At 40.1% G+C, this 12158-nt stretch overlaps 1 pseudogene; it reads right to left on the bottom strand.

Annotated features, from left to right (window-relative positions):
- Window positions 1-3446: 3446 nt before the first annotated feature.
- On the bottom strand, window positions 3447-3821 carry LOC109448977 (large ribosomal subunit protein eL33; annotated as a pseudogene).
- Window positions 3822-12158: the final 8337 nt, after the last annotated feature.

Raw genomic sequence — 12158 nt, forward strand, 5'->3', positions numbered from 1 at the left:
TTATTTTAAAAATGATGAACATTTTTCAACCTTTGTACCTCTTAAATTGTCACCAAACTTGTCCCTTTCCTGTAACAGCCAAGTTTTTGTTTTGTTTTGTTTACTAGTCTATACTTGCCGTCTCTATTTCCTCACCTACCATTTACTTAGCTCTCCACTACAATTGACTTGTATTCTTTTCATGATAAAAAAAAAACAAACAAAAAAAAAAACCTGTCCTGTCCAAGTTCAAAATTGCCTTCAAATTGCCAAGTTCACTGGACATTTACCAGTCTATTCTTAACTACAGATCAGCAGCTTGTAACGTCGTTGAACATTTTCTTCTTCACAAAACTGTCTTCTCCTGGATTCTAGGACAACACTCCTCCTTTTTCCTCCTTTCTCTTCCTACATCTCTGACTTCCTCTTAGTTCGTTTTGTGGATTTCTCATCATCTGCCTGTCCTAAAACACTAGCGCTTTCTAGAGTCTTGCTAACTCAAAATGTGGTCTGCAGACCTACAGAATAAGTGTTACTTAGCATCTTATTAGAAATGAATATCAGGTCCACCTCAGAGCTACTGAGTAAAAACTTGTATTTTAACAAGATCCTCAGGTGAATTGTACACACACTAAAGCTTGAGAAACACCAATTTGAATTTTTTTATTTCATCCTTTAATATGCTCCCTGGAAGATCGGACTTACTACTGCATCTCTAACCACAACCCCAAATTTATCTAGGTGTTCCACAGGCACTTCAAACTCACCACATTCAAACGAGCTCATCAGCTTCCAACCCACCATGTTCCCCGTTTTGGTGAACAACAAGTTCTCCATCAAGTACAAAACCTAGATCACAAAATCCCTTCCTTTTCTTACTCTTACATTCACACTGTCATCTTGTCATGTCAATTCTCAGAACTATCTTCTCACATTTGTAACCCCTACAACTGATATATGTCATGATCCTACCATCTATTACCTCCTAACTGGTCTCCCTGTCTGCAGTTATACCAGAGCCCCTCAATGACCACCACTCCTAGTGTTTGAAAGGGTTCTAGAACACACACACACACACACACACACACACACACACACACACACACACTCATACTTGATCAAAGCAGTCTCTGGTTTTAAAACCTCCCTATTATATTCAGAATAATGTCCTGACTCTTTAGCATGGTGACAAAAACCGCCTTGATTTGACCCTTGACTCTTTTTTGTCTCTTTCTCACCAATGTGGAGACACATGTATTCTGAACAATATGCATCCTTTGTACCACATAGCTTCACACATCTTTTTTTTTTATTGATTAAATCTTTATTAAAAAGTTACAATCTCTGTAGCAAAAGAATAAAGCATTAACTGAATTATTCACACATCTTTAGCTTGTGTAGTCCCTGCTGCTTGTACACTCTCTCCAATATTTTGCAGCTGATACATTTTTACTAAATCTTTCAGAACTGAGCTGAGACACCATATATTTTCCTGATTCTAATCTCACCTTATTCTCAGTAGAGAGGGGTATTCACTTCTTTATACATACCTATACCTCTTTATACATATATATGCTTCTCTGATGATTACACTTACCACAATATCTTGAAACTAAGTCCCTGTATATATTGAAAGCTCTCTAAGATGGTGATTTTTTATTATTTATCTTTATATTATTACCATTTAGCATAGTCCCTAGTATATAATAGGCAATCAATACATGTTTTATGAATTAATGAATCAAATAGACAGTTGATCAATTGATCAAACAGCAGCCCCCAGGTCTCAGATTACAGTGGCATAAATATAGGGATCCCTGGACACACAGCCCACTCAATACTCTACCAGCAATTTAAATTAGAAGCGATCTTCAAAACAATGGTTGTAAGGGTGCCTGAATACCCAAATAAATATCATGGTATAATGATACTTCCTCTGGTTTTTACATTACTTCCTAAATTAGCTGGAAGACTAAAAGACTTAAATATAAATCTGACTGCTGCAACATGATTACAATTCAGCTACTTGATTTTACATGTTAAAATGTTTGAAATGTAATAGTGTGGCTGATTTATACTTACATATTTTTAAAGAAATTGGTGGATTTCTTGTGTTTGGGCATCCTAGCCTGGTCATACTCGGCAGAAATTGCTGCTTGCTGCATAAATAAAGAGGGCCCATCTCTCTGGCTCTCTCTGGAGCAGGGGTGCAGCTCTAGTCCATGAAGCCACCACAGTATCTGCTGTGGTGATTTTTTATTATTTGCTGAGAAAGGTATGCATCCTCCCGTGGCTGGACAAGGCAGATTTTGGTTTCTGTGGGGAAACTTCAGGCTGCCATGGCAACTCCCAGCCTTTTCACTACTTTCTGTGTGTGCAATTCTACCAGGAGAGGTGGAAAGCTATAATCTTTTCTTCTTCCCTCTGCCCCTCCTTTTCTTCTCCACTGGGACTAGGATGGGCAGAGGTTAACACTAGTCCTGCTTATGATTTCCTATACCTTGTTAGACTTTGTAGAACTCCTACTGATAGAAGCACTGAATTCTAGTTCTATCTCTGGAACTACATTGCTAACCCTTACTCAGAACAACACACAGTCCTAGCCATGAGTGGGAGAAAAGGAAGGCGAGGCTAAGGTAGAGAGAAACGAACTGGGCAAAAATCAGGTAGTAGGATGGGCTGACAGGTATGCATAATTCATTCCAATTCAGAATTGGTGGAGTTGTAGAATATCCTAAGCAAAGTTTCTCAAACACGTCTGCATACTAGAACACATGTCAGGGGCTGTTAGAGACACAGATGCCTGCCCCAGACTGCATTGGAACCAAACAGGGTGACACTCCGTGTGGTCAGCACCAAAAAACCAGAGCAGAAAATGGAAATAAGGTGCTGGAATGAAATTCTATGAGGGATAAACACCAAATCAAGAACTTTTTATAGGAGCAAAAGGCTGGTAAGAAGAGCTGAAGTAGGATGTCAGGACAAAGAAACACAGAATGGATGTTTGCATCAACACGTAAAATCCAGGTCTAAGAAGGCAGACATAAAATAAAAGTGGATGAGGCCCCCAAATTGGGTTGGGATATAACCCATACTTTATACATACTCCCTAGCCCAGTCCTTTGGTTTCATTGCCGCCTTCTGTCTTTTGGATTGGTTGTCTCTCTCTGTGCTACTGCAGAATTTTTAATTGCATTATATCATTTGCTACTTTCTGGATCACAATTTGCCTATTGATGTGTTTAAGTCCCAAAGTCCTGGTACTTCCTTGCAAAGAATAAAAGCTCAAAGGAAAAATGTTGAATGAGGTATATACTGCAGTATATACATTGGTTCTTGAGTACCTTATTCATTGAGAAGTACAAAGCCCCAACCCCGTCCTTGACAGGTAGAGATGAGATGCCTCCACACATTCTTTTTTTTTTTTTTTTCTCACAAGAGAACAAATCCACTTTATTTACTTTTCAGCAAGTTTAAATCCTTGAGGGGTACAGCATTACACCGATTCTGTGTCCTATGGCTTTAGCAGGAAGGTTGCTTCGGAATTTGGCACGAACCATACCACTGTTGCCATGAGCACGAGTTACCTTTCCCCAGATTACTCTGGTTTTGTTCGGTTTGCCACCAGGAGTCACTGTGTTATTCTTTGCCTTGTACACATATGCACATCTCTTGCCTAGATAGAATTTAGTTTCATCTTGAGCATAAACACCTTCAGTTTTAAGAAGAGCTGTGTACTCTCTCTGGTTCCAGAGACCCCGCTTATAGCCAGCAAAAACGGCTTTGGACCACAGCCTTCCAGACATATTTGTTGTTTTAGAAGCCCTGTTCCCAGCAGGCCTCCCCAGGTGCCAAGATGGCGGAAAAAGAAGGCGCCTCCACACATTCTTAATAAAACTAATGCATCCACTTCTGGGAGATATCAACTCCAGATATCAAACTCCAGATACCAAAACAGTGGGTGGCTGTTTTGGAGGCCTGAAGTCAATGTTGACTTTCCTCCATTCTGTTGAGAAGTTCAGTAGTAACTAGGGATACAAATAAGTTGATCATTCTATAGAAAATAATGTATAATTGTTTCCTCAGTTTTCAATTCATTCAGTGATTCCACAAACCTTTTATAAGAGTAAGGAGACATGCTAAACATCTGACCATACAATGATAATGTATTTGTGTTTGTGTCTGTTGTGGGTGTATTGTTTTACAACGCTTTTTCTTTTTAAAAAATAGGTGTCTTATATATGATACATATAAACATGGATACTTATAGATATTAATTTATGATAAATTATATATCATAATTTAAATTGTAATCATATAGGAGGTGGTATAAGTCAATAACTATAAAGGGCCCAAAATTTTGCCCAGCTTGTAAGCTGAAAAAATTAGCCTGCCATCGTTTTATAGATGCTGGCAGAAGACATGAGACTCCTGGGGCAGAGACAAAGGACTTTATTACTCACAGCACTAGCACGAGATTCATGCTTGTGCTAGTTCTCTGTGTCCTCTAAATCCCCCAAGGGTGACACAGGTAGGCATAGATGAATGCTGTGAAGTGGCACAGTTGGTGTTTGTCACAACTGAAGAACCCTGAGCTTAGGAAAACCCAATCTTTTATAGTGGGATGCAAGCAAAACCATCTACCATTTATGCTGAAGGAAGGCATTATCTTTATTATAGAGGACAGAAAACAAACCTTCCCTTTTCTCTGCAGCAAAATACTATTTCTATCTTCTAGGGCTCTTTGCTCTATACCTTCTTGAAAAATTAGTCTAGAACAAAATTTGGCAGTGCTTCTACTCACAAGATGTGCAGAAACATAGGGATTCATGGAGACCTGTCTCCCAACAGTATAATGCTACAGGTTAGTGTTAATACGGATATAAGAATAGGAGGTAGATAAAAAGGAGAAGTAAATTGACAAAAGAACATACCAAAAAATAAAGCTAACACAGCTAGAATAAGAAATCCTAGGTCTAATTAAGATCAGAGACTACAGAAAAGCATGTAGAAAGGTTGACTTAGGCTTGAATTGCTTGAATCATGGAGAGAGAATAATTCAAAGGATTTGAGTGAGAAACAGAGAATCTAAGAAGCGTCTTAGGGAATACAGAGGCCATCAGAAAGAGCATGTTCAGGTTGCACTGCCAGCTTGAAAGGACCTTGTTCCTTCCAAAATCATGTTGCTAAGAAACAGTACTGAGCAAATCTGGGAGTAAAATAGGATAAAGATAAAGAAGAACAGCCAAGTTTATCTCTGTCTCTGTTACAAAGATATACATATACATTAAAGCTACCACACTCTACTTGTAATGTTTTGACTTACAGTACAAGGGGGTAGTGGATGTTTATCACTGTCCCAGCTTTTTGGAGAAGTCTCAAGTTGGTTCCTTTTAATCTTACTGAGCTTGAGTATCTGGGGTCTTTCCCCTCTACCTCATTATAGTCCCTCTGCTTCAGAAGCGAATGAGTAGCCTGGGCTATTGAAATGGAGGAGGGATGGTTATATTAGGTAATTATTTACAGTGACAACAAACAACTCAAAAACCTTATAGGGGTTTAACTCAATAAATTTCATCTCCATTCACAAAATCCATTCCTAATGCTCCTGATCAGGTGGTATATTAGTCAGCTTTGCCACATCCATAAACAACCCCCAAATTTTAGTGGCTTACAACAGATAACATTATATGTTACTGGCTGCAGATGCTCTGTCTCTGCTTAATTTCACTTGGCTCTGTTCCATATGTCTTATTCCTGGACCCAGGCTAAAGAATAAATCTCTGTGTGGGGAGTACCATTTTCATGGCAGGAGGCAGAAGCAATCTCACGATGCCTCTTAAAGCTTCTGGAAGATGGTAACATATATCATGTATGCTCATCTTCCTTTACCTCAAGTACATCCCACACCTGATCTTTTTCTTTCTTTCTTTTTTTTAAATTTATTGGGGTGACAATTGTTAGTAAAATTACACAGATTTCAGGTGTACAATTCTGTAATACATCATCTATAAATCCCATTGTGTGTTCACCACCCAGAGTCAGTTCTCCTTCCATCGCCGTATATTTGATCCCCCTTACCCTCATCTCCCACCCCCCACCCCCCATGATCTTAACATAAATAGATAGGAGTCTTACAGGGAAGTGAATATATTTATGAATAATAATATAACCTATGAATAGTAGTTTTCTTGGGAAAATTTTTTTCAAACTGTCACTTGGAGATCTTTCTTCCATCTTGGGGTAGCACCATTGTCTGGGGTATCTCCGAGACAGAGAGAAAAGTAGCTGGTAGTAAACTGGCTAGAAAGCAAGTCAAAAGGTGTGTGTATGGGGAAAGGGAGATTTCTAATCAAAAAGCACTTTCAAAAAAAGAAATCAAGAAAGGGAACAGGTACTGGTTGGCTTAGCAATTGCTGACCGTGAGCATGGTGCCCTGTGGATTGGGTATGCAGGACACTCGGAGGAATCTCCCTGAAAACTAGACAGGGAAGAGGCACCAAAGTTTGCTTTTCTGTCCCAGGCAGTTCCCTGACTGCCCTAGGCAAGGATCGTAGACAGAACCCTTTTCCCTCCGTCCCCGCCCAATGGCCGGAACCGTTAGCTGTGCTGCTGAAGGCCTGCCTTCTATTTCCTGCCACTGCCTGGGCAGGCACAACTGTTTCCTTCACTCTGTGATTATAAGTAATTCTGCTCTTAAATGCACTTTTATTTTTTTATCGACTACGTGGCCTGAGTGCCTCAGGGGAAGCACAAGAGTAAGGAAATGCAGTGACCAGGGGATTATGTTTGCTGAAGAAAGAATCTCCTTTTTATCCTTGGACAGAAAAAGTCAGACTGAGAGCAAGCAAAGGATGGCACGTGGGGAGCCACCAGCTTTCAGAGGTTACTGCTGCCTTAGCCTGGAGTACTACAGCTTAATTCATCATTTGGATAAATAAGAAGGCTGTGCAGCCAGATGAAGATTCACATATGCAATAGGAGCTTGAGGAAATTCTTCGCTCACCAGCCTCCCAGTTTTATGGGTCTCCCACTCCCCATCAAACTTCCAATCTCTCATGACTACACTCCAGATTCATTATTTGTCTATTTATTTGTTTAATAACCTCACTTCGCCATCCCAGCTTTAAACTGAGAGCCCAAAGCTGTTTAAATTGCCCCATTATTCTAGTTAAATCCCAGAGCTTTCAGAAACCATGGGGAAGGCTGCATGCATTTGGACCTGGCACTTTAGTTGAAATTACATGTGCACATCAATGGAAAACGAATACCACAATGACTAAAAGCATTGCTCATTATGTCCCCTCAATTCTTTATACATTTTCTCCCCCAATATTGCTCTGCTGATTCCTTGGCTATTTAAATGTCATTACGATTCTATCCACAAGTGAGTTTGTGACATTCCGAATGATCCGTTTGCTTACGTGCCCCAAATGGGAGGGGAGATGTCAAGCAGGGGCTCCTGAGAGTGACAGAGAACAGGGGAGGACATGGTATGTAAGACCATTTGAATTATTGGTGTAAAAGGTTTGGAAGCAGCAGCTCTATCTCTACTGTAAGGAACAAACTTCCAAAACTCAGTGGCTTCACAGAATGACATATAAAATCCAAACGGCTGGCAGGGAGGGGCGTGTTGTGTTTGGTAGGCCGCCTGATGAGTAAATCATAGAAGGACCCAGACCCTATCTGTTTTGGGGCCCTCCCACCTCTAGAGGCTCAGATTCTTTTCCATTTAGGCTGTGAGTGTGGAAAGAGACAGCAGTGGATTATAAACTGGGCCTGGAAAGTGGCATCAATCGCTTTTACCCATTGGCTGGAACTTGCCACAGAATCCCACCTAACTGGAGATGGGGAAAGGTTGGGTACTGTAATGTAGTCGCATGTGCAGAAAGAACATGGCAGGGATTTAGTGAACAACTAGTTGGTTTTTGCAACAGACTAGTCCTAACATTAAGAAGGTAGTTAAAGCTTCCTTACTCTGTATCCTGAGCGTTCACAAATTATTGCCGAACACTTTATTTTCCCTCTGTCTTTCTGGGTGATGTGTCTGCCCAAGAAGCCTCTGCAATGCTCAGAAACCCTGGGGGTCAGGCCTCCTCCCCACCAGCTCACCCACCACCCCCATCCCACATGGTAAAGATACTGCTGGTGACAGTAAAATGTTGCTTAGGGTGAGTAGGGGGTTGGTAATGGGTTATAAAATATTGCTCAGGCACTGAACTTTTAATTTTACTGCTGTCCACTTTTTCAGCTTCCTCCCCATCCATAATATGCTACAGCTAATTTCTTCCTGTCTTTCTTGTCTATGGCCCGAACTTATTTAAAACACTAGTGCCCACCCTCAGGGTTTCCTGACACTCACCCTATGGTCAAAACAGCATGCCAATTTGAGGATATGAAATAGGTTTAAAATAGTATTTCTGTCTCCACCTATAACTTTCAAGAGAATAGATATAGGGATATTCTTGGATGAGAGAGAATTGGTGCCTATTCCCTGCCCCCAGCTTCCCCTTCATTTTTAATTACTTCCTTCCTCCCACTGTTTTACAGACTATCTGAATTGTATCAGTCCCAGGCATATGGGAATGTGAGTACCCCCGGATGGCTATTGTCAGTCAGGAAATAACTACCGTTCAAACACTGTTTGCTAATGATCATATTTGATGTGATAAAATGGCTGTGAATATTAAGTTTGAACCATCTCAGCACCATCTCAACTTAAAAAAAAAAAAAAAAAAGGCATGACAACTGACAGCTTTGCATAAACCACTTTCTTGTTATTCACTCTGATTCTGACATATTCACATTTCACTAAATAAGAGTGAACACTACCATCCACCCACTCAGCAGGCGTTCACTTTATATATAGCTATAGATATTCAATGCAAAAAAGGATTCATGTAACATAGAATTTGTGGTTGGATTTTGAGGAGAGCAGGGGCTAAAATTTTTATATTTAATGTTTGTCCTGTCTTGGTTTTACAAAATGCTTGGTTAAGGCACTACACATCCTTATATTTTAGTCTTGTTTCTACATTCATTCCCTCATGCATTCAATATTTATTGTGTATGCCCTGAATCCCAGGAACTATGCTAAGTTTTGGGAATATAGAGTAGAATGTTATACTTCTTGCATAAGGAGCTCAAAGTCTCATGGCTGCTATTATAGAAGTAAATAATCGTGACTGTTATATCTGGGAAAGGCGGGAAGGTGAGAAAAGGCTTCATAGTCCTGGATAGTTCTTCAACGATAAGGTATCATCCAGAAAGAAAACTTTATCTTAGATCCTTTGTACTGAATGCTCACTGTGTGTCAGCAACTATTTGGAGAACTACAAATGTGACAAGAGCTAAGACTGCAGAGATTGTTAGGGTTTAGATTTTAGAAGACCTTGCGTGGATTTTGGTCTTCATGAATACTCAGTGAGTAGAGAGTCACAGGATCTGTTTCTTAGAACTGCTTTCTTACTCATCGTCATGGTGGGGAACACAAAAGTATTACATAGATTCAGAGGTTATACCGATATTTGGCAACTCTTGTTTACTCACTCCCAGATTCTCAGTTTCTCACAATGAGATATTTAAGGACCTTTTCAAATAGACAGGGTCATTCAGTTTTATTCGTGTTCTCACGCTGAACACATTCCACATTTCAATCATGGTATAAGAAAAAACATTACTCTTGGCTTAAAGTTCCATTCTCCATTTCTTTCCACTCCTTGGGTATTGAGAAATCCCTGAAATAAAAGATCCTGGAGTACAATTTGAGGGGCCTGGGAGATACAACTCCTAGAAAAGAGGTAAGATGTACTAGCGTGTGCCTTGGATTCCCTGTAGGCATCTAAGCACAGAATGTGAACAGGAAAAACGTGGAAGCCCTCTAGTCTGCAGCCTTCCAAGAACGTGATCTAGCATTTTAAACCAGTTATACTTGGTTCCAGTTCACAGGGAGACTCCCTGCTTGCTTTAAAATTCTGGCCCAAGAGTCACCCAATTCTGGCCTCAGTTGGGTTATTTTTTTCAGGATATATATGTTTTCAGTGCAACAACTTGAATACAGTGGTCTCTTATGACTCACTAAAAAAAAACTCACTTCCTTCTCTCTGCCACGTCACCTCCAATCAGAGACCCCCAGTAGTCCTGGAAGAAATTTAAGTTCAAAAAGACAGCCTAGCCTGGACCTCTTCTGAAGTTGTCCAGGAAAGGCTCATGCTCTGCCATTCCTTCACCTCTCCCAGAGATACTGGGCCTAGAGTGTTTTCCTTACCGCAGTTCCACTGTGGGGGTTGTGGACCATGCCAGTGAGAACAGGCTGAGCAAGTTCCCTTCCTGTGCGATGCTGGGAGTCCCTTGCCTCAGCAGCTGTTGGACAGCCTGCAGCCAAGTACACCAGCCGCTGACTCCCAGGAAGTCCAGAGAGCTATGTTTGAGGGGTTCATGCATTGTTGTGGTTTCTCTCCACACCAGCTGCTGTGGATGGGTGGGTGGGGCAAAACTTTCTACAGGAGATCCCCACACTTTCTTCTTCTCCCCCACCTCCTCACCAGTATTTATGTTTATTAGCTTTGGGGCAAGTGCTCAGTGTTTGGCAGGCTAGTTTAAAATGTAACATTCACTGAGAAACTCCAGCCACATCAATCTCAGGTGGACCTAATTAACACCTCCTACGTTTAGAGCTCCCTTAGCTAGTAGTCTCTGAACCAAGCCTCCAGCATCAGTGCACAGGAAGAATCCCTCTCACTACTCTCATAGGCACTCACAAAGGTGACTTACCAAGCTCTTAGTTTCTCATCTTCTCCAAAGACTTGCTCAATGATACTTAAGCATTAAGAGCAAAGATTGAAGTGTTAATTGACTTGGAAACACAGGTAACCTCAACATAAGGTGGGGGCAGAAGCCTCTGAGATCCCATTTATCTCCAGCATTTCTTGGGCATTCCATCACAAGTGGGGTTCAAAAGTATTTTTATGACTGAGGTGTAAGTGAGATTAGTGGGTATATTCAAACCCATGTTTTCAACTGAGTCTTGGGTAATCTCTGATTCAGACCCTGGTAACAAGTACTAAATGCCTTTGACATTGTATCTGACTGTTTAGTGATTAACTGAGTGGAATGTTATGGGAAGGAACAAGAAATCCTACTGGCTAATATAAGAATACAGACAGGGAATGCTTACCTTCCCATCTGCTGCCTCTGGCACTCATAGTCACACTGGCATTTTGGATATAGCGGGCAGGTGCAAGAGCTGGTGGGAAATGGAAGCTATAGAAAAGGACGAAAAGGAAAGGTAATTTTCCTAAACAACCATGACATGTGCAACTGATCACTACTCCACCAAATAAATATATACTTGTGTTCACCAAGTTCCTGCCTCCATCCCAGAATCAGAGGAGGCAAGTGTATGGAAATTTTAGAATAACGTTTTTTCGTTTTTGTTTGTTTGTTTTTGTTTTTTAATCCCTGCTTCAAGTTGTTAATAATTCACAATTTTTGAGGTCTAATCTCAGAACAATCTACTAGGAGATCAGGAAAACCTATTTGTAATGAATGCAGATTTACTATTCACCTCTGGTTTTAATTTTCTGTTAAGAATTTAAAAACCCCAAAAAATAAAATACAAAATACAGACTGTTTGAATTAATACCAGGCTCATGAAAATCTTACTACAGGCTAGACTACATAGCTAGTTTTTCTATAATAATTATTGGAGCTTGTACAATTTAATACTATGGGGAAAGGAAAATGCTAGTGGACTGATGACAGAAAGAGTAGTAAGTATGAGCATTAAGTTTGGAGCCAAGTGACTTTTGCTGAATCTCAGTACTGCCACTTTTTTTGTGATTATTGGCTCTCTGGGTCTGAATTTTTTGTCCCATTTTATATTTAAAGAGATGGACTAGACAATCTTTAATATTGTTTACATATCTAAGATTACATACATACTAATATGTGTATTTTGAAGGATAATTTCTTAATACAGAGAGCTGAAGTGTTGGAAGTGTAAGGTAAAAATAGATTCATAAAGGAGTTGTTTATTAAACAAAGTAGAGAGGAGGACATTGCTATGACTGGAAATGTAGATTGCAAAGACTTAGTAATTGAAAAATCATAACTAACTGTAACTTATTTGATTTTAGTTTCAACACTCAGATTCCCTTGCACTAAAGTAAAACAGTCAT

The sequence above is a fragment of the Rhinolophus sinicus genome, linkage group LG01 (assembly GCF_036562045.2).
Source record: "Rhinolophus sinicus isolate RSC01 linkage group LG01, ASM3656204v1, whole genome shotgun sequence".
Taxonomy (NCBI): Eukaryota; Metazoa; Chordata; class Mammalia; order Chiroptera; family Rhinolophidae; genus Rhinolophus; species Rhinolophus sinicus.